Raw genomic sequence first — 20,863 nt, forward strand, 5'->3', positions numbered from 1 at the left:
TGTCAAGTCAAAGCAGACATTATTTTTAAAAGATACACATAGTGGGGTGCCTGGGTGACTCAGTGAGCTAAGCATCTGACTCTTGATTTCTACTCAGATCATGATCTCACGGTTCATGGGTTCCAACTCTGTGTCAGGCTTACAGCTGACAGCACAGAGCCTGATTGGGATTCTCAAAATTAATAAATACACCTTAAAAAAAATTATATATGTCAAAGTTCAGGTATTATGCTTCTTTTAGAACTGATGGACTTACACAATATCCAAGGAATGGCTGAAATTATCAGCCAAACGAAATTTGGACCATCTCTAAACAGCCAATTCATAGATAATTCAATGACAATCAATACTCTGCCTTACAGATTTATAAAAGATCCAAATAACTTGGTAGCAAAGACTCTGCTGTTAATACTTAGGAATACACCAGGGTGCCTAGGTGGTTCAGTCAGTTGAGCACCAAACTTCAGCTAAGGTCATGATCTCGTTCATGGTTCCTGGGTTTGAGTCCTGCATCGGTGCAGAGCCTGCTTCTGAGCCCCTGTCCCCCCTCTCTCTGCACCTCCCCTGCTTGTGTTCTCTCTCAGAAATAAACTTTTAAAAATGAAAGAAAAAAACATTTAGGAATACATAGATACACATATTTCTAAATACCATGCACTTTATCACATCGACAAATACTCCACTGGAGGTACCAGTTCTGTACCATAAAGCATGGAAAATAAATTTTCATTTGACAATCTTAAGGGAGAGTACAGTATCAGTTAACCATACAACAAATTCAGTATAATCCCTATGGAACATGATTTTTGACATAACTACACTCTAATAAACCTATGAGATTAAATTGGTTACAAAACATTCTTAGCTAAACTAACTTATAATGGTTGTTAAACATTAAATCCCTGCCAAATTTGACAATTTTAACTTTATCATAAATAATTCGACTGCTTAAGTCTACTCAAAGTTTGTGGTGCCATCATTTTAAAGTCTATTTGCACCTGAGTGGGCTTCCAAATCACTAAGGAATTCTAGGAGATGCTAAAACATAGTTTAAGATTTTGCATTACTCAAAACTGTAATTCAATCTATAAAAAAAAAAAAAGTCTTGGTGCACCTGGGTGGCTCACTTGGTGAAGTGACCAACTCTTGATTTCAGCTCACGTCATGATCTCGCAGTTTGTGGGTTCAAGCCTCATATCTGGCTCTGCGCTCAGTGCAAAGAGCCTGCTTGGGATTCTCTCTCTCTCCCCACCCCCCGCCCCTCCCCAGCTTGCAAGCTCTCTCTCAAAAATAAATACTTTTAAAAAATAAATTTTTAGAAGTTATAAAGGAAGGAAATTTGAAGTAAATAATTTTGCAAGATTTGAAGCATCTCCTGGGATTTTTAAGCAAGAGTTTAAACGGCTTCAAGTGGACAGAATTAATAAATTAACTTAGAAGTCAACAGAAGTATACTTTGTGTTGGAGGAAATAGGATTTTTAAAATAGAAAATATGTCTGGGAAGCCTCTCTAAAGAGGTCCTATTCAATTCTAGTAACACTTCCACAATTCTCACTTGTACTCTTAGTAAGTGGACCAAAACACACACACACACTTTGAGAAACATAGCATGCTAGGAAAACACCACCTTTACAGCCAGAAAGACTCAGATGAGACTTTCTTCCTGCCGTACGTATTTATTTACAAGCTATTTAACCTATGTCAGGTAATCTCTATAAGACTGTTTCCTGATCAGAGATACCCACCTCTCATTAGGTTCTGAGAGTTAAAAGGAAGACTGCATAGGCAAATTCTGTAGCAAGTAACAGAACTCAACAGCATCTTTTTTTTTTAATTTTTTTTCAACGTTTTTTATTTATTTTTGGGACAGAGAGAGACAGAGCATGAACGGGGGAGGGGCAGAGAGAGAGGGAGACACAGAATCGGAAACAGGCTCCAGGCTCCGAGCCATCAGCCCAGAGCCTGACGCGGGGCTCGAACTCACGGACCGCGAGATCGTGACCTGGCTGAAGTCGGACGCTTAACCGACTGCGCCACCCAGGCGCCCCAGAACTCAACAGCATCTTAAAAATCCTTTTCTTTGCTTGCCTGTCTTCCAAGATTTAAAAAAACGGGACAGAGGAATCCAGGAGGATGTAAGCCCTCAGAGGAATGTTAACAATGTGCTTGATGCAGTAATGAGCTAAATAAAGAACACGGTTTAGAACCTAAGCCTAATAAATAGAACCTTTTGCATCATCTAACTCCATCTCCTCTTTCTAGCCCAGATAACTCCATTCTTAGGCCTCACATGCTTAATTCCAATACTGCACTCTTGATTACATATCTGAAAGAACCTTCCTCTCTCACTACCCAAATCTTATCCACTGGATAGCTCGCCTATTACTCAAGCTTTCCCTAATAATTATTCACAATGCTATCCTCAATTCCCCTTTTCTCAAATTCCTGTATCACATAAGCTAGCAAAATCATTTTGTTTTTAGCCACAATTCTCCTTAAAGTGGACTGTAAGATCCTTTACGTTGAGTATTATAGTACATTCTTTTATCATTCACAAGGGGAAACTCATTCTCAAAACTCACTAAATACCTATTGATTAAAAAGCCCAAGAATGGATTTACAGGAGAAATCCTTAGGAATGCTTTTGAAGGTACCAAGAGAGGAATTCCTAATTATATCAAATGATCAAAATGTAATATAAAAATAGATATTGATACAGGGGAAAATGATAGAAATCAACAAATGAAGGGAAGAAACATTAAGAAGCCCATAAGGTATGCAGTGCCAACTCTAAAACAAGATAAATAGTATTTTTTAAGTCAGATTAAATATGATTATTAGCATTTACAGCTAAATTTAAATCTAAAGTTATGCTACATATTCTATCATCTGCAAGGCAGAAAGTAATCCTTTATTACTGCATTTGGGCAAATATATCCACATAACTAACCATTACTCATTGTTCAAAGCTGGACAAAAATTAGACAAAAAAAGCTATGCAGTACTGCTACATAGCTTCCAATATTCTCAAACTCAAGATCCCTGACAATTACTTAACTGCTGAAAAAAACAGTTGAGACAGCCTCTCTCTAGAAGGGAACGTTACAGGTCATCTAGTCAAAAGCAGCCATATACCCCGAGATACGCATTAGGTTTCGAGTACAGACCAAATGTCTGAATTTTTTTTTTTTTTAACATTTATTTATTTTTGAGACAGAGAGAGAGAGCATGAACAGGGGAGGGGCAGAGAAAGAGGGAGACACAGAATGGGAAGCAGGCTCCAGGCTCTGAGCCATCAGCCCAGAGCCCGACGCGGGGCTCGAACTCACGGACCGCAAGATCGTGACCTGAGCCAAAGTCGGACGCCCAACCGACTGAGCCACCCAGGCGCCCCCAAATGCCTGAATTTTTAATAAGCACACTCAGTTACTCTAATTCAGTCAGGCATATGAGAAACAATGATCGATTCCAGTGGTTCTCAATGCTGTTTGCACACTGAAATTCTTTAAGGAGTTTTTCTTTTGGGGCACCTGGGTGGCTCAGTGGGTTGAGCGTCCAACTCTTCGCTCAGGTCATGACTTCACTCAGGTCATGATCTCAGTCTGTGAAACTAAGCCCTGCTGTGGGCTCCTTGCTGAGAGCTAGGATTCTCTCTTCTCACCCCCTCTCTCTGCCCCTCCACCACTGGCCCACGAGTGCTCGCTCGCTCTCGCTCTCTCTCTGTCACTCAAAATAAATAAACTTTAGAGATGCCTGGGTGGTTCAGTCTGTTGGACATCAGACTTTGGCTCCGGTCATGATCTCATGGTTCATAAGTTCGTGAGTTCGAGCCCCGCATCGGGCTGTGCTCTCAGTGCAGAACCTGCTTCAGATCCTGTCTCCCTCCTCTCTCTCTGCCCTCCTTTGCTCAAGCTGTCAAAAATAAAACATTTAAAAAATAAACAAACTTTTTAAAAAAAATGTTTGAAGGGGAACCTGAGTGGCTCAGTTCGTGAAGCCTCCAACTCATGATCTCCCGGTTTCTGAGACTGAGCCCTGCATGGGGCTTTGCACTGACAGTGGGGAGGCAGCTTGGGATTTTCTCTCTCCCTCTCTGCCCCTCCCCCACTCTCTCAAAAACAAACCGTAAGAAAAATGAAAAAACATTAAAAAAATAAAAATCCTTCTTAAAAAATGTTGAACATTTCTGTAATTTAACAAAAAGAAAAAAAAATTTTAAGTTTATTTATTTTTAGAGAGGGAGAGAGGAGTGAGCAGGGAAGGGACACAGAGAGAAGGAAAGAGAGAATCTCAAGCAGGTTCTACACTGCCAACTTGGACAAGAGTGACCAGGGGCTGAAACCCACGAACCCTCAAATCATGACCTGAGCCAAAACCAACAGTCAGACATTTAACTGACTGAGCCACCCAGGCACTCCAGACGTTTTTGTTTTAGTCGTTAGACTGACCTAGAGTAACACACCATTTTTTAAATTTTCATGTTAGTCTGGCTAAACCCATCATCCAATTGGTTTCTAAAGTATTTTTTAATATCTACAATGTTTTGGTGAGAAAAAGGTATGTTGCTAAATGATATGTATGTTTCCATGAAAAAATGTAATACAGATGTGTACATCCACTCTTTTAGGAAACTTTCCATATTAACATCCATACGATCCAGATTTTTCTTAGTGATGTATCAATGGTGGAATTGGCAGCATTTTTCTTTATTGGTGTTATACAAAGTAATAATGTATGTCAAATCAATAGCATGTTGGGGTCTATAAAATGGAAGTATCTTCCTGTGTTTGTACGTGCATGGACACTTGAGCAAAGACAAAATTCTCGAAGTATATTCAAACCATTAACAATAACAATAATTACTTCTGGCAGTACAGAGAAGCTGTATCTATTTGACAAGGCTGTACTATTGGACTTTATAACATTTAATTTTAGCTTTTGTAATTAAAACAGACATGCGTTTCACATTTTAAGTAATGTTTAAAATATTTAAATACATGAGTTCTTGTAGTGAAAACATTATATGCAGTGAGCATTCATGAACTCGTTGTACTGTAAAATGAAAAGCTCCTTTCAGAAAAGGATGGTACAGAAGCCAAAGGCCTCAGGTTTATTTACCTTTTTTTATAATGTTTATTTTTGAGGGAGGGAGAGAGGGCATGCAAGCAAGTGGAGGAGGAGTAAAGAGAGGGAGACACAGAATCCAAGGGAAGCTCCAGGCTCAGAGCAGTCAGCATAGAGCCGGGAGGAGGGGCTCGAACTCATGAACCATGAGATCATGACCTGAGCCAAAGTCAAACACTTAACTGACTGAGCCACGGGCACCCCAGGTTTGTTTACTTAGACCAGTAAATTCCACTCCTCAAAATCTCTCCTAAGCAAATAACCCAAATTACAGAAAATGCTACATTGAATGTAAGTATTTCATTGCAGTATTACTAGCAATATACTAGCCAAAAACGTTTGTTACTGGATGTTACACAGCCAATAAGAATATTTACAAAATAGTTCGTGATATAAGAAAAATGTCCATAATACAAAACTGTGCAAAACGAGATAAAAAGGTATATAAAAAACAGGCTCCGGGGGCGCCTGGGTGGCTCAGTCGGTTAAGCATCCGACTTCGGCTCAGGTCATGATCTCGCGGTCCGTGAGTTCGAGCCCCGCGTCAGGCTCTGCGCTGACAGCTCAGAGCCTGGAGCCTGTTTCAGATTCTGTGTCTCCCTCTCTCTCTGACCCTCCCCCATTAATACTGTCTCTATCTCAAAAATAAATAAACGTTAAAAAAAAAAATTTTAAAGCATAGGAAAGAAAACTGGGTAACAATATTAATGCAGTCTGATAGACAAGAATAAAAAGTAAAGACAAAATGACTAAAGAAATGTTGGCAAATAACATTCTGAATGGAGGAAAACTAAATCAAGAAAGTCATAAGCAAGTTGTAGCAATGACGAATAAAAGACAAAGGCATAAAGGACCATGTTAATGGCTATCTGTTAACTGTCAGGAAGAGGAAAAACCAATTTAACAGCAAATAGTCTAGAGAAAAAAACCAACGTCTCCTGTGGCCGTTCCCCAGTGCCCCCAAATTACATGCCTTACAAATCACACACTGAAAAGATACATAAAGAAAAAGAAAAGGGGCACCTGGGTGACTCAGTTGTTGAGCATCGACTCTTGATTCCTGCTCAGGTTACGATCCCAGGGTCGTGGGATCGAGCCCCGCGTCAGGCTCTGCACTCAACACGGAGCCTGTTTGGAATTCCCTCTGCCCCTCTCCCCATCTCGCTCTCTAAAACTGAAAAATAAAGAATAAAAAGAAAAAGAAAGAAAAAGGAAAATAGAGGGCCGTATTACTGTCTCATTAAGTTCCTACAGCTTCTTTCCTATCCAGCCCTTTATAAAGTGTTAGTCTAGCAAGAGGTTACAAACAGTAGTTATTTTTCTTATGCTCAGCATTGTTTTATTTGCTCTATTCCTTGATTAAATAACAGTTGAGGGCACCTGGGTGGTTCAGTCTGTTAAGCATCCGACTTCCTCTCAGGTCATGATCTCTCAGTGAGTTCAAGCCCCATATGAGCTCCCGTGCTGACAGCTTGGAGCCCGGAGCCTGCTTCAGATTCTGTCTCCCTCTCTCTCTGCTCCTCCCCTGCTTGCCTTCAGTCTCTCACTCTCAAAAACAAACATTAAAAAAAAAAAATTTTTTTTAAGTAACATTTGAACATGTTCAATGGCCATATTAAAAAGTAGAAGGTTGGTGGTGGTGCCTGGGTGGCTCAATCAGTTAAGTGTTCAACTTCGGCTCAGGTCATGATCTCACGGTTTGTGGGTTCAAGCCCTGCATCCGGCTGTGTGCTGACAGCTCAGAGCCTGGAGCCTGCTTCAGATTCTGGGTCTCCCTCTCTCTCTGCCCCTCCCCTACTCACACTCTCTCTCAAAAATAAATACTAAAAAAAAAAAAATTTTTTTAAAGGTAGAAGGCTGAACAGTAAGTTAAGGGTTTGTTAGATTCCAAAGCTAGAAAGAAACAGAAGAATCTCACAATGAGGGAGGGGAAAGAGGGAGGATATCAGTTCTTTAAAATAAATACAGAATTATAAGAAAAATTCCACATTTATAAATGGGATTCTACTGGCTACAGGTGAGGAACATATTACTACCGTATAATCTAATAAATCCGAACATTTTCTTATAACTGTTTCAAGACCAATTCTCTTCTGGGAAGAAAAGTGAGCATAGTGGCCTTTTCCATTCTCTTCATTCAAACAACTAGCAAAAAAAAAAAAAAAAAAAAAAATGGGGGTGGGGGATAAATCCCAAGGCATCTAGCTGGCTCAATCAGTTAAGCATCCAATTCTTGGTTTCAGCTCAGGTTATGATCTCATGATACTTGAATGTGAACCCCTCATCTGGCTCCATGCTTACAGCACAGGGCCTGCTTGGGATTCTCTCTCTCTCTCTCTCTCTCTCTCTCTCTCTCCACTCTCTCTCCCCTTCCCCTGTTCGTGCTCTCTCTCAAGATAGTAAGAAAACTTTAAGAAAAAAATGTTTTAATAACAAAAGGGTAAATTCCACTCATTTTGTTTGAGGGAGGGGGAAAATGCCACCTTTCCTCCAAAATTTTCTAAATTTATCTGCAGTACCTATGTTGCACAGTTTCAGAAGTTATACTATCCAGTGACCCTTAAAATGCTGCATTAAAATAACTGCAAACAGGGATGCCTGGGTGGCTCAGTCGGTTAAGTGTCCGACTTCAGCTGAAGTCATGATCTCATGGTTCCTGGGTTCGAGCCCCTGCATCAGGTTCTGTGCTCAGGGCCTGGAGCCTGCTTCAGATTCTGTCTCCCTCTCTCTCTCTGCCCCTCCCCCGCTTGTGCTCTGTCTCTAAAATAAACATTAAAAACAAACAAACAAAAAGCTGCAAACAGCAAATTTGAATCAATTATTGAGAGAAAAAAAGACCTAGAAAATTAAAATAGGTAAAATCTATTTAACTACGTACAAAAAGCAAAAACAACCTCAGAAAATATTCATGTACAATACCTCAGTAACCCTGGTACTTCCTTAAAACTTGATGCCTCTTTGGGTATATTAAGAGCTCACCTTCCAGACCTTCCAACCACCACTTAACTTAGGTTGTACCATATGAAATGATCATTTTTACAGGTGAAAAATGATTGAAATTGAGGTACAAACTGCCAATTATAAAATAAATAAGTCATGGGGCACCTGTGTGGCTCAGGTTGATTTCTGCTCAGGTCATGAGTTCAGGGTCATGAAATCAAGCCCAGCGTCGGGCTCCTGTCCCTCCCTCTCCCTCTGTCTTTACTTTGCTTATATGCATGAGTATGCTCACTCTCTCAAAAACAAAAAGGGGCGGGGGGGGGGGGGACCCTGGGTGGCTCAGTCAGTTAAGCGTCTGACTTCGACTCAGGTCATGATCTCGCAGTTTGTGGGTTCAAGACCCATGTTGGGCTCTGTGCTGACAACTCAGAGCCTGGAGCCTGCTTCGGATTCTGTGTCTCCCTCGCTCTCTGCCACCCCCCCCCCGCCCACTCTTGTTCTGTGTCTCAAATAAACATTTAAAAAAACTGTAAAATAAATAAGTCACAATGCTATAAAGTACATACAGCATAAGAAATATTGTCAATAATACAACTTGGTATGGTGACAAACTACACTTATTGTGGTGAGCACTGCACAATGTACAGAATTACTGAATCACAACGTTGTACACCCAAACTAGTATCCCATGCACGTTCACTATACTTCAACTAAAAATTGACTGAAATTGGCAATTTCATATAGTTCAACCTCATAATTCATTCAACACAAGCAGAAATATAAATGCAAATTTGTCCTCCCTGGGCTTGGACGTAGTTTGCGGTGACATGGCTACACGCACCAACAAAGTCGGAATTGTCAATAAACATGGGACATGTTATGGTGCCTCCCTCAGGAAAATGGTGAAGACTGAAATGAGCCAGCACATGGGGCGCCTGGGTGGCTCAGTTGGTTGAGCGTCCAACTCCGGCTTGGGCCATAATTTCACATTTGTGGGTTCAAGCCCCATATCAGGCTCTGTGCCGACAGCTTGAAGCCTGGAGCCTGCTTTGGATTCCTTGTCTCCCTCTCTTTCTCTGCCTTTCCCCTGCGTGCACTCTGTCTCTCTCTCTCTCAAAATATAAAAATAAAAAACATTAAAAAAAAAGGTTTGGGGAGGGGAGCCTGGGTGGCTCAGTCAGTTGAGCGCCTGTCAGTTGTGCTTTGGATTCTGTGTCTCCCTCTCTCTCTGCTCCTACCCCACTTGCACTCTGGTCTCTCAAAAATAAAATAAATTTTTTAAAAAGAAACAAGCCAGCACACAAGTACACTTGCTCCTTGTGTGGCAAAACCAAGATGAAAAGATGAGCTGTGGGGATCTGGCATTGTGGTTCCTGCATGCAAACCATCGCGAGCGGGTGGTGCCTGGAACTACAACACCATGTCTGCTGTCACAGCAAAGTCAGTCATGAGAAGACTGAAGGAGCTGAAAGAAGCTCCACCATTTGAAACATTGCTAGCCTATAATAAATGGGGCAATTTATACAACAAAATTTAAATAAATAATTTATGTAGAAATGCAAATTTTGAGAATGGAAGTTTTCTATTCAATGAAATCAGTAGCTAAGATGGCTGGATCAAAAAACCAAAGTTGTAGATGTAATCTAGATCTGAATTTAGATTCATTTCCTAGCTCTCCATCCACTTGTCACAAGGCAAAGATTTTAAAAGTTGCAGGGGCGCCTGGGTGGCTGAGAAGCGTGCAACTTCGGCTCAGGTCAGGATCTCAGTTTGTGGGTTCGAGCCCTGCCTCAGGCTCTGTGTCGACAGCTCAGAGCCTGGAGCCTGCTTCCGATTCTGTCTCATTCTGTCTCATTCTCTCTCTGCCCCTCCCCCACTCACTCTGTGTCTCAAAAATAAATAAATGCAAAACACACACAAAAAAATTTTTTTTTAATAAGCTGCAACCTCAGAGGCCCCAGCTGAGCTTCTGACTTCAGCTCAGGTCGTGATCTCACAGTTTGTGAGTTCGAGCCCTGTATCGGGGTCTGTGCTGTCAGTGTGGAAGCAGGCCTCCAATCCCCTGTTCCCCTCTCTCTGCCCCTCCCCTGCTTGCACTCACTCTCCTCAAAAGTAAACATTTAAATATATATAACAAATAAATAAATCAACAAAATAAGTAGTTTCAGCCTGCAAATTCATTAAATAACTTTCAGAAAAGAAATCTCTCAGGGTGCCTGGGTGGCTCAGTTGGTTGAGTGTCACACTCTTGATTCTGGCTCGGCTTGTGATCCCAGCCAGGGTCGTGGGATCAATCCCCAAGTCGGGCTCCACACTATCTGTGGAGCCTGCTTAAGATTTCCTCTCGGGGTGTCTGGGGTGGCTCAGTCAGTTAAGCGTCCAACTTGGATTTCAGCTCAGAACAGGATCTCCTAGCTTGTGAGATCGCCCCTTGTTGGGCTCTGCAGACAGCAGGAAGCTGGCTAGGGATGCTCTCTGCCCCTCCCCCCATTCACTGTCACTCTCACAGACACACACATGTGCGCGCTCTCTCTCTCTCCCTCAAAAGAAATAATACACTAAAAAAGGTTAAAAAAAAGAAAGAGAGAAAAGACTCACTCTCTCCCCACTAGCTCGCACACATACTCTCATAAATACTAAAAAAATAAAATAAAATAAAATAAAATAAAATCTCTCATTATACAGATGATAAAAACAGGCCTTGAAAGTAACCATGTCTCAAGAGAGTGATCCACATAAAATCTGAACGTAACAAACCTCCCCCTAAATTTAATGACTTCTTGTCCAGTGCTTGTTCTACTATCTCTTGTTGCCTCTCCACTGGAAAATATACTCGACCTCCACACCCCTGTCTCCTTCATATGAAAGAAAATGCTAGGGGCGCCCAGGGTGGCTCAGAAAAGCTAAGCATCCAACTCTTGGTTTCTGCTCAGGTCATAATCTCACAACTAGTGGGTTTGGGCCCACCATCAGGCTCTGCACTGGCAGCTTGGGGCCTGCTTGGGATTATCCCTCTTTCTCTCTGCTCCTCCCCAACTCACGCGCAGGCACTCTCAAAATTAAACAAACTTTTTTTTTTTTTTTAATTTTTTACAAACGGGCGCCTGGGTGGCTCAGTCAGTTGGATGTCCAACTCTTGATCTCAGCTCAGGTCATGATCTCACGGTTCGTGGGTTTAAGTCCCACTTTGGGAGAGCCTGCGTGGGATTCTGTCTCTACCTCTCTCTCTGCCCCTCCCCACTCTCCCTCTCAAAAGAAAAAAATGCTAAACAGAGAAATTAAGTCAAAAGACTCTTCAAAGGAACTTCTAAGTTACAAAATTAAAATCTATGGAACAGAAATAAGAGCTTCAAGGAGACTGGACTAATGTTTACATACAAGCACAGAAGCTATCAGCCTGGGAGTGCAACATCCGTCCCAGTGATGTTACCTATTTACTGCCACCTTTCCTAATGTTCTTAATCCTTACCTGTAAAGTAAGTGGCATATCTACTTTCCAGGGGGTTTTTTTGAGGATTGAGAGAAATAATAAGTACCTGGCATAATTAATAGATGTTATTAGAGAATTTTATTATCACAGAGTCAATGAAAACTTTTTAAAGCTTTTCAGTTTGTTAGCACTACTTGACCATAGCAGTCAATAAAGTACATTTGTAGTTTTCTAGTCCTTGATACAGGACAGGGACCAGCAATAGGTATGGTGCCTTTATTAAACATCACTGTTGTTACTAATTCAAATTAACTCAATTACACATACTAACAGAAGAAATAATTCTAAAAACGTTTATACATTCACTGCAATATAAACTCCTTGAAGAGACCCTTTGTCTATTTTGTTTAATGATGAATCCCAAGTGTCTAGAACAGTGCCTGGTACATAGTTGGATCTCATTATGTATTTGTCAAATGCCTTTGGAACTTACTTTTAACACTCTGAATACTAAGGCTTTCAAAACACAATAATCTTGGCATTCAAGTACAATTTTTTTCTTCTTGTACCAGCCTAAAGAGAAGCACCTCTCACTCTAGAATTAACTCCTATCTTCCCTAGAAACAGGCAAAAAAAAAAAAAAATCTTGTGTAAGCCTTCTGAAGAACTTTAAAACGTTCCCAACTAGCTTCTGTTAGGTAGAAACAGGACAACTTTGGGGTGCCTGGGTAGCACAGTGTGTTAAGCGTCAGGACCCCTGGTCTCAGCTCGGATCATGATCTCACTGAGCCCAGCACTGGGCTCTGCACCGCTGGCACGGAGCCTGCTTGGGATTCTCTCTTCTCTGCCCCTTCCCCACTTGTGCTTTTTCTCTCTCTCTCAAAATAAATTAACTTTAAAAAAAAATTTTTTTTTAAACAGGACAACCTTCTACCCAGATTCTACAATTTTGACTGCAAAGAAGTACCACTCTCATTAGTCTCACGATTGGGGGAAGTGGGAAATTCCCTCTGACTCCATCAAAACAGGAGTTTTCTCTTCCAAGAGTTTAAGAGGATATCCCCTCAGGCAGCCAAAAATGTTAAGCCTTGGTAGAATCAAAAAGATGAGGTGCAGAGAAAACAGAGGTAGAAAATAAGAGATTTAAAAGAAAAGGGGCGCCTGGGTGGCTCAGTTGGTTAAGCGTCCGACTTCGGCTCAGGTCACGATCTCACAGTCTGTGAGTTCAAGCCCCGCGTCGGGCTCTGTGCTGACAGCTCAGAGCCTGGAGCCTGCTTCAGATTCCGTGTCTCCCTCTCTCTCTGCCCCTTCCCCGCTCATGCTCTGTCTCTCTCTGTCTCAAACATAAATAAAAACATTAAAAAAAAAAAAAAAAAAGAAAAGAGAGGGGTGCCTGGGTAGCTCAGTCGGTTAAGCATTCAACTTCAGCACAGGTCATGATCTCACAAGTTCGTGAGTTCGAGCCCCGCATCAGGCTCTGTGCTGACAGCTCAGAGCCTGAAGCCTGCTTCAAATTCTATGTCTCCCTCTCTCTCTGCTCCTCCCCCATTCATGCTCTGTCTCTCTTTCAAAAATAAATAAAAACATTAAAAAAATTTTTTTAAATAAAAAGAAAAGAGATTGGCAAGATAAGCGACCTAAGACACTGACATATGGGGAAAAAAGGGGAAAAAAGGAAAAAAAAGGTCAAGGTCTAAATCTTTTGTCATATTTTTGCAGAATTAGAAGACACCTTTGTTTTAGAATACATCAGGGGAAAAAAGCACCAAAAATAACCCTTGTACTGATACAGCTTAAAAGAAAGGTTACACCATTCAAATTTATTACTAATTTCACTTATTCTTCTAAGTCTCTGAACAGCCAAGAAACCTTCACCAAAATTTCAGCAGTTTTAAAGCTGTGAAACCTATTCTGCAGATTTTGTATTAATGAATTCCTTTTGGAAATTCTAAAAACAAAGTCATAACTGGGGCGCCTGGGTGGCTCAGTTGGTTAAGCGTCCAACTCTTGATTTCGGCTTAGGTCATGATCTCAGGGCTCATAAGTTTGAGCCCTCTGTGCTGACAGCGTGAAGCCTGCCTGGAATTCTCTCAGCCCCTCCCCCACTCACACACACGGGCTCTCTCTCAAAATACACATTTAAAAAAATAAAATCATAACTGTCAGTGATATTTCCTAGTCAAAGAACACACAGGGTTTTGAAATTTTCATGATATTCTTCTCATAAAGTTTTACTACTTAAAACAACACATTATAACAAATAAATACAATTACTAAACCACCAAGGTACAAGTAGTATTAATTGGTAGCATTTTATTAATCAGAACCCATTCACTGCCCAAGGCTTACATTAAGCCTTTAGAATCACATTTCACAAAACTGGTTATAGGTAGTATATACACTATATGTACCTACTATAGATAGTATCAGTATGTTCCTAGTGAGTAATCTTGAGACTGCTAGCAAAAATATTTTAATCCTAAATTATATTTTTATTCTATGGAATCTTTCATTCCAGATCTACCTACAACAGGTGTTTTATTTGTCAGAGAGACATGAACATTCTCTTGAATATTAACCTGGAATTAGTATCAAAAGAACTACAGACCAGCTCAACATGGCCAAATTATGTATTATATTGCTTCGGAATAATTTGGACAACCTTCACTTTTAGGATATGCAAATGTTCAGATTTGAGTTACAATTAAGGATTTTCAGAACTAATTTCTCTTTATGCAAATGTAACTTAGAGACTAACACCACAAGAGTACACTTGCTAGGAAAAACTCAAAAGAGATAATTCATCTTATAATATGACCACAGTATACCCACAGCAAAATTTTACTTCATCTTTCACACCGGAAAACAGGAATACTCTGCCCTTTAATGAACCCACAATTTCATAACCCTGTAAATTAGCAGGCAAGGCAAGTAATCATTAATTGCCCTTCTACAGACAAGGAATGCAAGGGTTCCAAGGCCTTTGCACTATACCACATCTGCCAAAATATGAAAATAGTCATAAATTTCAATGCAACGTGTCTCTTTGAAATTTCACAAATGAACATTAAACATATTTCATATTGCTTTAGCTGGATAAAATCCTGACCTGATCACAAATCAAGCTTACCAATGACAGATCTGCCCAGCTATTGTGCTAAATCGTTTGAAGAAGGGCTACAAATTGAAGATTAAATTTAAAACAAGATAAACCAGGATCATGGTCATGTTTTCTAAACTAAACAATTCAGTGTTCTAAACAGAATGGTCATAACAAGGTATGGGGTTAGACTATAGAAGCGTACTTGGGGAAAATCGTCCAAGCTTAGGACAGACACTGCTACTAACACCTAAGTCAAGTATTTTTAAAGACTTTTTTAATGTTTGTTTTTTTTTTTTGGGGGGGGGGGAAGAGAGAGATGGAGAGATAGAGAGAACAAGCGGGGGGGGGGGGGGGGGGAGAGGGGGCAGAGAGAGAGAGACAGAGGATCCAAAGCAGGTTCTGAGCTGACACAAACTGACATCATGACCTGAGCTTAACCACTGCATTCATCAAAAACACAGATCTACTCAAGACAGACAGACATAAAACTAACATATCTGGCTTTGACACTATCAGTCAGGTCCACCGGTTGGTGGTTTGTATGAATCTAAATGAGATGAGTAAGAACAAATGGTCTTAAGTACAATAACCGTAAGGCAAGTTTGCATCTCCGAACAATCCTAGTTTATGCTTACGGTCTTAGCACTATTATGAATTGCTACCCCTTCGTTTCAAGGTATCCTGATTTGAATGATAAATTATGATGGCCCTTTAATTATTATGGCAGTTATTATGACCCAATTATTATGTAGTCTAACATGAATATTTAGTTAATGAGTTCAAACCACAGAATTATGTTGGCAAACCAATTTACTGTTAACTGACCATTTCAGAAACAGTATACGTTAACTTTTTGCTACTGTTCCTCACTACCCCTTAATGGATTCTGTATGACAGCTCTCTAGGCTAGTATCTGGAACATTTGCAAATCATTTGTCAACCTCTCCCCCTCCTAAAAGTGTTATGACTAAATCATTAACTTAAAGGCTGCATCCATCAAGACAAAAGGGGGGGGGGGGTGGACAGAGGTTTTAAATAAAAGCAATTTGCAGAAATGCCTGGCCATACCCCAGCAGACTCTACAAACCGAGGAAACCAAGGAAACCGTATGCAAACACAAATTTTGAGATTACCTAAAATCCCTCATTCTAACTTCATTCACTGTGCCTTAAAATGAGATTTTTTTTAAGTTTATTAATTTTTTTTTAATAATCTCTCCACCCAATGTGGGGCTCAAACTCATGACCCCAAGATCAAGAATCACACACTATGGGGCACCTGCGTGGCTTACTGGGTTAAGCGTTTAAGAATCCAACTTCGGCTCAGGTCACGATCTCACGGTTTGTGGGTTCGAGCCCCATGTCGGGCTCTGTGCTGACAGCTCAGAGACTGGGGCCTGCTTCAGATTCTGTGTCTCCCTCTCCCTCAAAAATAAATAAACGTTGGGGAGCCTGGGTGGCTCAGTCAGTTAAGCGACCCACTTCAGCTCAGGTCATGATCTCACGATTCGTGGGTTAGAGCTCCATATCGGGCTCTGTGCTGACAGCTCAGAGCCAGAAGCCTGCTTCAGATTCTGTGTCTCCCTCTCTCTGCTCCTCCCTCTCTCTCAAAAATAAACATTAAAAAATATTTTTAATAAGTAAATGTTAAAAAAAATTAAAGAGGGGCGCCTGGGTGGCTCAGTCGGTTGAACGTCCGACTTCGGCTCAGGTCATGATCTCGCGGTCTGTGAGTCTGAGCCCCGCGTCGGGCTCTGTGCTGACAGCTCGGAGCCTGGAGCCTGCTTCTGATTCTGTGTCTCCCTCTCTCTCTGACCCTCCTCCACTCACACCCTGTCTCTCTCTCTCCTTCAAAAATAAATAAACATTAAAAAAAAAAAAATTAAAGAATCGCACGCTTTTCGGACTGAGCCAGGGAGGTGTCCTAAGCTGGAACTGTTTTGAAAACACGAGGTTTCTTTAGAAAAGCGTGAAGATGTTTTATCTACTATTTATGACCGATACAAGTCAAGCACCAAGACACATTTGAACTACTAAAAAAGTAAGTATACAGCATTCCCAGCTTACTACCTTAATTAGTTACACACAGGTCTCTTTTGTGGCTTAGAAGTGGCTTAGAAGAAATGAGAGTACCGGTCTAAAGATCAGCAGACAAGTTCTGGCTTTGCCATTTACTAGCCAAACAGTCATGTGGTAGAAAAAAAAAAAAACATTAAATCTCAAATTCACTTTTCTAAAGAACCATAAAATGGAAGCAACATTATCTAGTTCACTGATACATGATATAAGTAAAAAAGTTTGTGAAAGAAGTTTGTGAAATGTGAAATTCTAGATAAATGTGTTCTATAAAGTCTAAAAGTTTAACCTTTACCCTACTCCTGTCATTGCTGTTTAAATACACACTCGTCTTAAATATAAAGTAAAAAAAAAAAAAAATTGCTGCAAAATCAGCCTTACAGCCTTCTTTTTTAAAAATTATGCTTTGGGTTAGGGGCGCCCGGGTGGCTCAGATGAGCGTCTGACTTCGGCGCAGGTCATGATCTCACGTTTCATGGGTTTGAGCCCAGAGTCGGGCTCTGTGCTGACAGCTCGGAGACCGGAGCCTGCTTCACATTGTGCCTCCCCCTCTCTCTGCCCCTCCCCTGTTCACGCTCTGTCTCTCTCTGTCTCTCAATAATAAATAAACGTTAAAAAAAATTTTTTTTTTAAAAATGCTTTGGGTGGCTCAGTCGGCTAAGCATCTGACTTCAGCTCAGGTCATGATCTCGGAGTTCGTGAGTTTGGCCCCCCATAGAGTCTGGAGCTTGCTTCCTATTCTGTGTCTGCCCCATCACTGCTCATGCTCGTGCTCTCTCAAAAAAAATAAAATAAAATAAAATTTATTTTTTTATTTTTTTTTGAATTATGCTTTTGGGGGCACCTCAGTGGCTCAGTCAGTTAAGCATCCCTCTTCGGCTGAGGTCATGATGTGGCTTCTCATGAGTTCCAGTGCCCCATCAGGCTCTAAGCTGACAGCTTGGAGACCGCGTCTCCCTCTCTGTCTCTGCCCCTCCCCCGGTCACACTCTCTCTCCCAAAAGTAAATAAACATTTAAAAAATTAAAATAAATAAATAAATCATCAAAACTTTCAAAAAAATTATGCTTTTGGGGCATCTGGGTGGCTCAATGTGTTAAGCGTCTGACTTCAGTTCAGGTCATGATCTCGCAGTTTGTGAATTCGAGCCCCACACTGGGCTGTCACCACAGAGCCTGCTTCAGATCCTCTGTTCCCCCCCACCCGTCGCCCACTCGTTCTCTATCAAAATAAATAAACTTTAAAAAATGAAAAAAAAAAAGTTTTTTTAATTATGCTTTCAGGGGTACCTGGGTGGCTCAGTTGGGTTAAGTGTCCAACTCTTGATAACAGCTCAGGTCACGATCTCACGGTTTCCTGAGCTCAAGCTCCATGTCAGGCTCTGTGCTAAGCCTGCTTAGGAATCTGTCTCTCCCTTTCTCTGCATCCGTGCTCTCTCAAAATAAATAAATTTTAAGAAAATAAAAATAGGGGGGCGCCTGGGTGGCGCAGTCGGTTAAGCGTCCGACTTCAGCCAGGTCACGATCTCGCGGTCCGTGAGTTCGAGCCCCGCGTCGGGCTCTGGGCTGATGGCTCGGAGCCTGGAGCCTGTTTCCGATTCTGTGTCTCCCTCTCTCTCTGCCCCTCCCCCATTCATGCTTTGTCTCTCTCTGTCCCAAAAATAAGTAAAAAATGTTGAAAAAAAATTTAAAAAAAAAAAAAAAAGAAAAATAGGGGCGCCTGGATGGCTCAGTTGGTTAAGCGTCCAACTTCGGCTCAGGTCATCATCTCACAGTCCGTGAGTTTGAGCCCCGCATCAGGATCTGTGCTGCTATCAGTTCAGAGCCTGGAGCTTGCTTCGGATTCTGTGTCTCCCCCTCTCTCTGCCCCTCCCCCATTCACGCTCTGTCTCTGTGTCTCAAAAAAATGAATAAACATAAAAATAATTTAAGAAAATAAAAATAAATAAAAATAATGTTCTCAGATCATCTTCTTAAAGTATTGGTAACTCATTTGTAAAATTAGATACATTAAATTACCAGACTGAAATTTCACTTTCTATATTTCACTTGCTATATATACCAGGTTAAAGTCTAGGAGTGTTTTAAATATTTCATATTCCTTTGAACAAGCTTATTAGACAATTATGAAAACTCTGCTTGTTTGCACAGACTCTCAACGTGTTTGTTTGTACTTACTGAATCCAAATTTTGCTCAGATTATGTGTTCTAGACCATACTAGAATTCAAATGGAGACCTTTTCAAATAAAGGTGAAAAGGATGCCTAGGAATGTCCGCAATAGTAAGAATTTACTCCCATCATCTCAAATTACAATGATTTCATTATATTCCATAGTTTGGGAAGCCAACAAAATAAACTGAAATTTGCCCACTGTGCACAATACTGTACAAAAGCCTAAAGTAGGGGTGCCTGGCTGGTTCAGTTGGTGGAGCATGCGACTCTTGATCTTGGGGTCATGAATTCCTGCCCCATGTGGGGTGTACAGTTTACTTAAACAAAAAAGTATTTTAAATGTTAAAGTAAACACAAAAGAGCATCCGATTTAATTAAATATGAAGGCTAGGGCACCTGGGTGGCTCAGTCAGTTAAGCATCTGACTTCGGCTCAGGTCATCTCATGGTCCGTGAGTTCAAGCCCCTAGCTGGCTGGACTCTGTGAAGACAGCTGGGAACCTGGAGCCTGCTTCAGATTCTGTGTCTCCCCCCCTCTCTCTGCCTCTCCCCCGCCTGGAGCCTGCTTCAGATTCTGTGTCCCCCCCCCCCACCCCTCCCCATTTGGGCTCTCGCTCACTCTTGAAAATAAACATTAAAAAAAAAAAAAATTTTTTTTTTTAATGTTTATTTATTTTTGAGACAGGGAGAGATAGCATGAACGGGGGAGGGGCAGAGAGAGAAGACGACACAGAATCTGAAGCAGGCTCCAGGCTCTGAGCTGTCAGCACAGAGCTCGATGCGGGGCTCGAACTCACAAACCGTGAGATCACGACCTGAGCCTAAGTCGGAGGCTCAACCGACTGAGCCACCCAGGCGCCCCACAGAAAAAAAAAAAAAAAATTTTTTTTGTTTTAAAATTAAGGCTAAAGGTTACCTGTAGAAGGGATTTTTTTAATTGCGTTATCCAACTCTGCTTGTATTTAGGCAGGGAGAAAAAAACATTCAATAAAGTTAACTCCCATTAACTGAAATAGCAATAATAAAAATTATTATTGCCCTACATAGAATTGATAGTAACCTGCTTTTTTTTTTTTCAACGTTTTTTATTTACTTTTGGGACAGAGAGAGACAGAGCATGAACGGGGGAGGGGCAGAGAGAGGGAGACACAGAATCGGAAACAGGCTCCAGGCTCCGAGCCATCAGCCCAGAGCCTGACTCGGGGCTCGAACTCACCTACCGCGAGATCGTGACCTGGCTGAAGTCGGACGCTTAACCGACTGCGCCACCCAGGCGCCCCGATAGTAACCTGCTTTAAACTCGTTACTAAAGTTACTCTTTATCCGTTTTTCTCTCCCTAACATCTATTAAGGAGTTTATTCACAACACGTTCCCACCTTCACTGACTATAGAATAAGCTAGAGATGAGGCTCTGGTATTTTAAAAAGGACAGCGCTCAAGTAAATAACTCAGAATAGATGCATTCATTCACAAAGAGAATGAATCACAAGTGACCATCTAAACTTTACCCCTACCCCACAAGGAGCCAATCATCACAGGGAAAAGGTAAGAAAGGACAAAACCAGCAACTACCCCACAAACCCAATGTACTTTATGCTGACCCCTCTACTCTGAAAAATGTGAAAAGCACTTTTTCCGCTTTTATTTTTCCTTTTCTGTACTACTGTGGTTTGTGTATATGGGAATGTTAAGACTTGGTTCAGAAATGCTTAAAGGTAACAGGCTTGCTTAAAACTGCTACAGATGTTAGAAAACCTATGTCTTAGACTACTAAGTGATGCCGCTAGGTTTAATCTCCAAGGTGAACACTCCTACCCCAAACTTCAATATTTCCTATCTGCAACCGCCAAGTGTCCTTTTCCTGAACACAGCTTAGCTCTTCCTCCAGTACCATTAAATAATCCATATAAATTGATTCCAATTCCCCAGAATATAATTAAATGATGCTACAAAAAAGTGTTAGGTTCAACAGAGTATGCAACATAACAGATACTGCAGGAACCAGAAAAGCCAGTATT

At 41.1% G+C, this 20,863-nt stretch overlaps 1 protein-coding gene and 1 long non-coding RNA gene across 4 annotated transcripts in view; both read right to left on the bottom strand.

Annotated features, from left to right (window-relative positions):
• YWHAE (tyrosine 3-monooxygenase/tryptophan 5-monooxygenase activation protein epsilon) overlaps positions 1-20,863 on the bottom strand; it is a 54,711-nt gene that overhangs the window by 31,224 nt on the left and 2,624 nt on the right. The gene's annotated exons all lie outside the window — the stretch shown is intronic.
• Positions 13,625-18,322, bottom strand: LOC131497045 (uncharacterized). The gene is made up of 2 exons (XR_009254735.1): positions 16,494-18,322; positions 13,625-16,268 (listed from the first exon to the last, which is right to left on the bottom strand). It is a non-coding gene; the product is annotated as an uncharacterized LOC131497045 (long non-coding RNA).

This window comes from Neofelis nebulosa, chromosome 16, assembly GCF_028018385.1.
Source record: "Neofelis nebulosa isolate mNeoNeb1 chromosome 16, mNeoNeb1.pri, whole genome shotgun sequence".
Classification (NCBI taxonomy): Eukaryota; Metazoa; Chordata; class Mammalia; order Carnivora; family Felidae; genus Neofelis; species Neofelis nebulosa.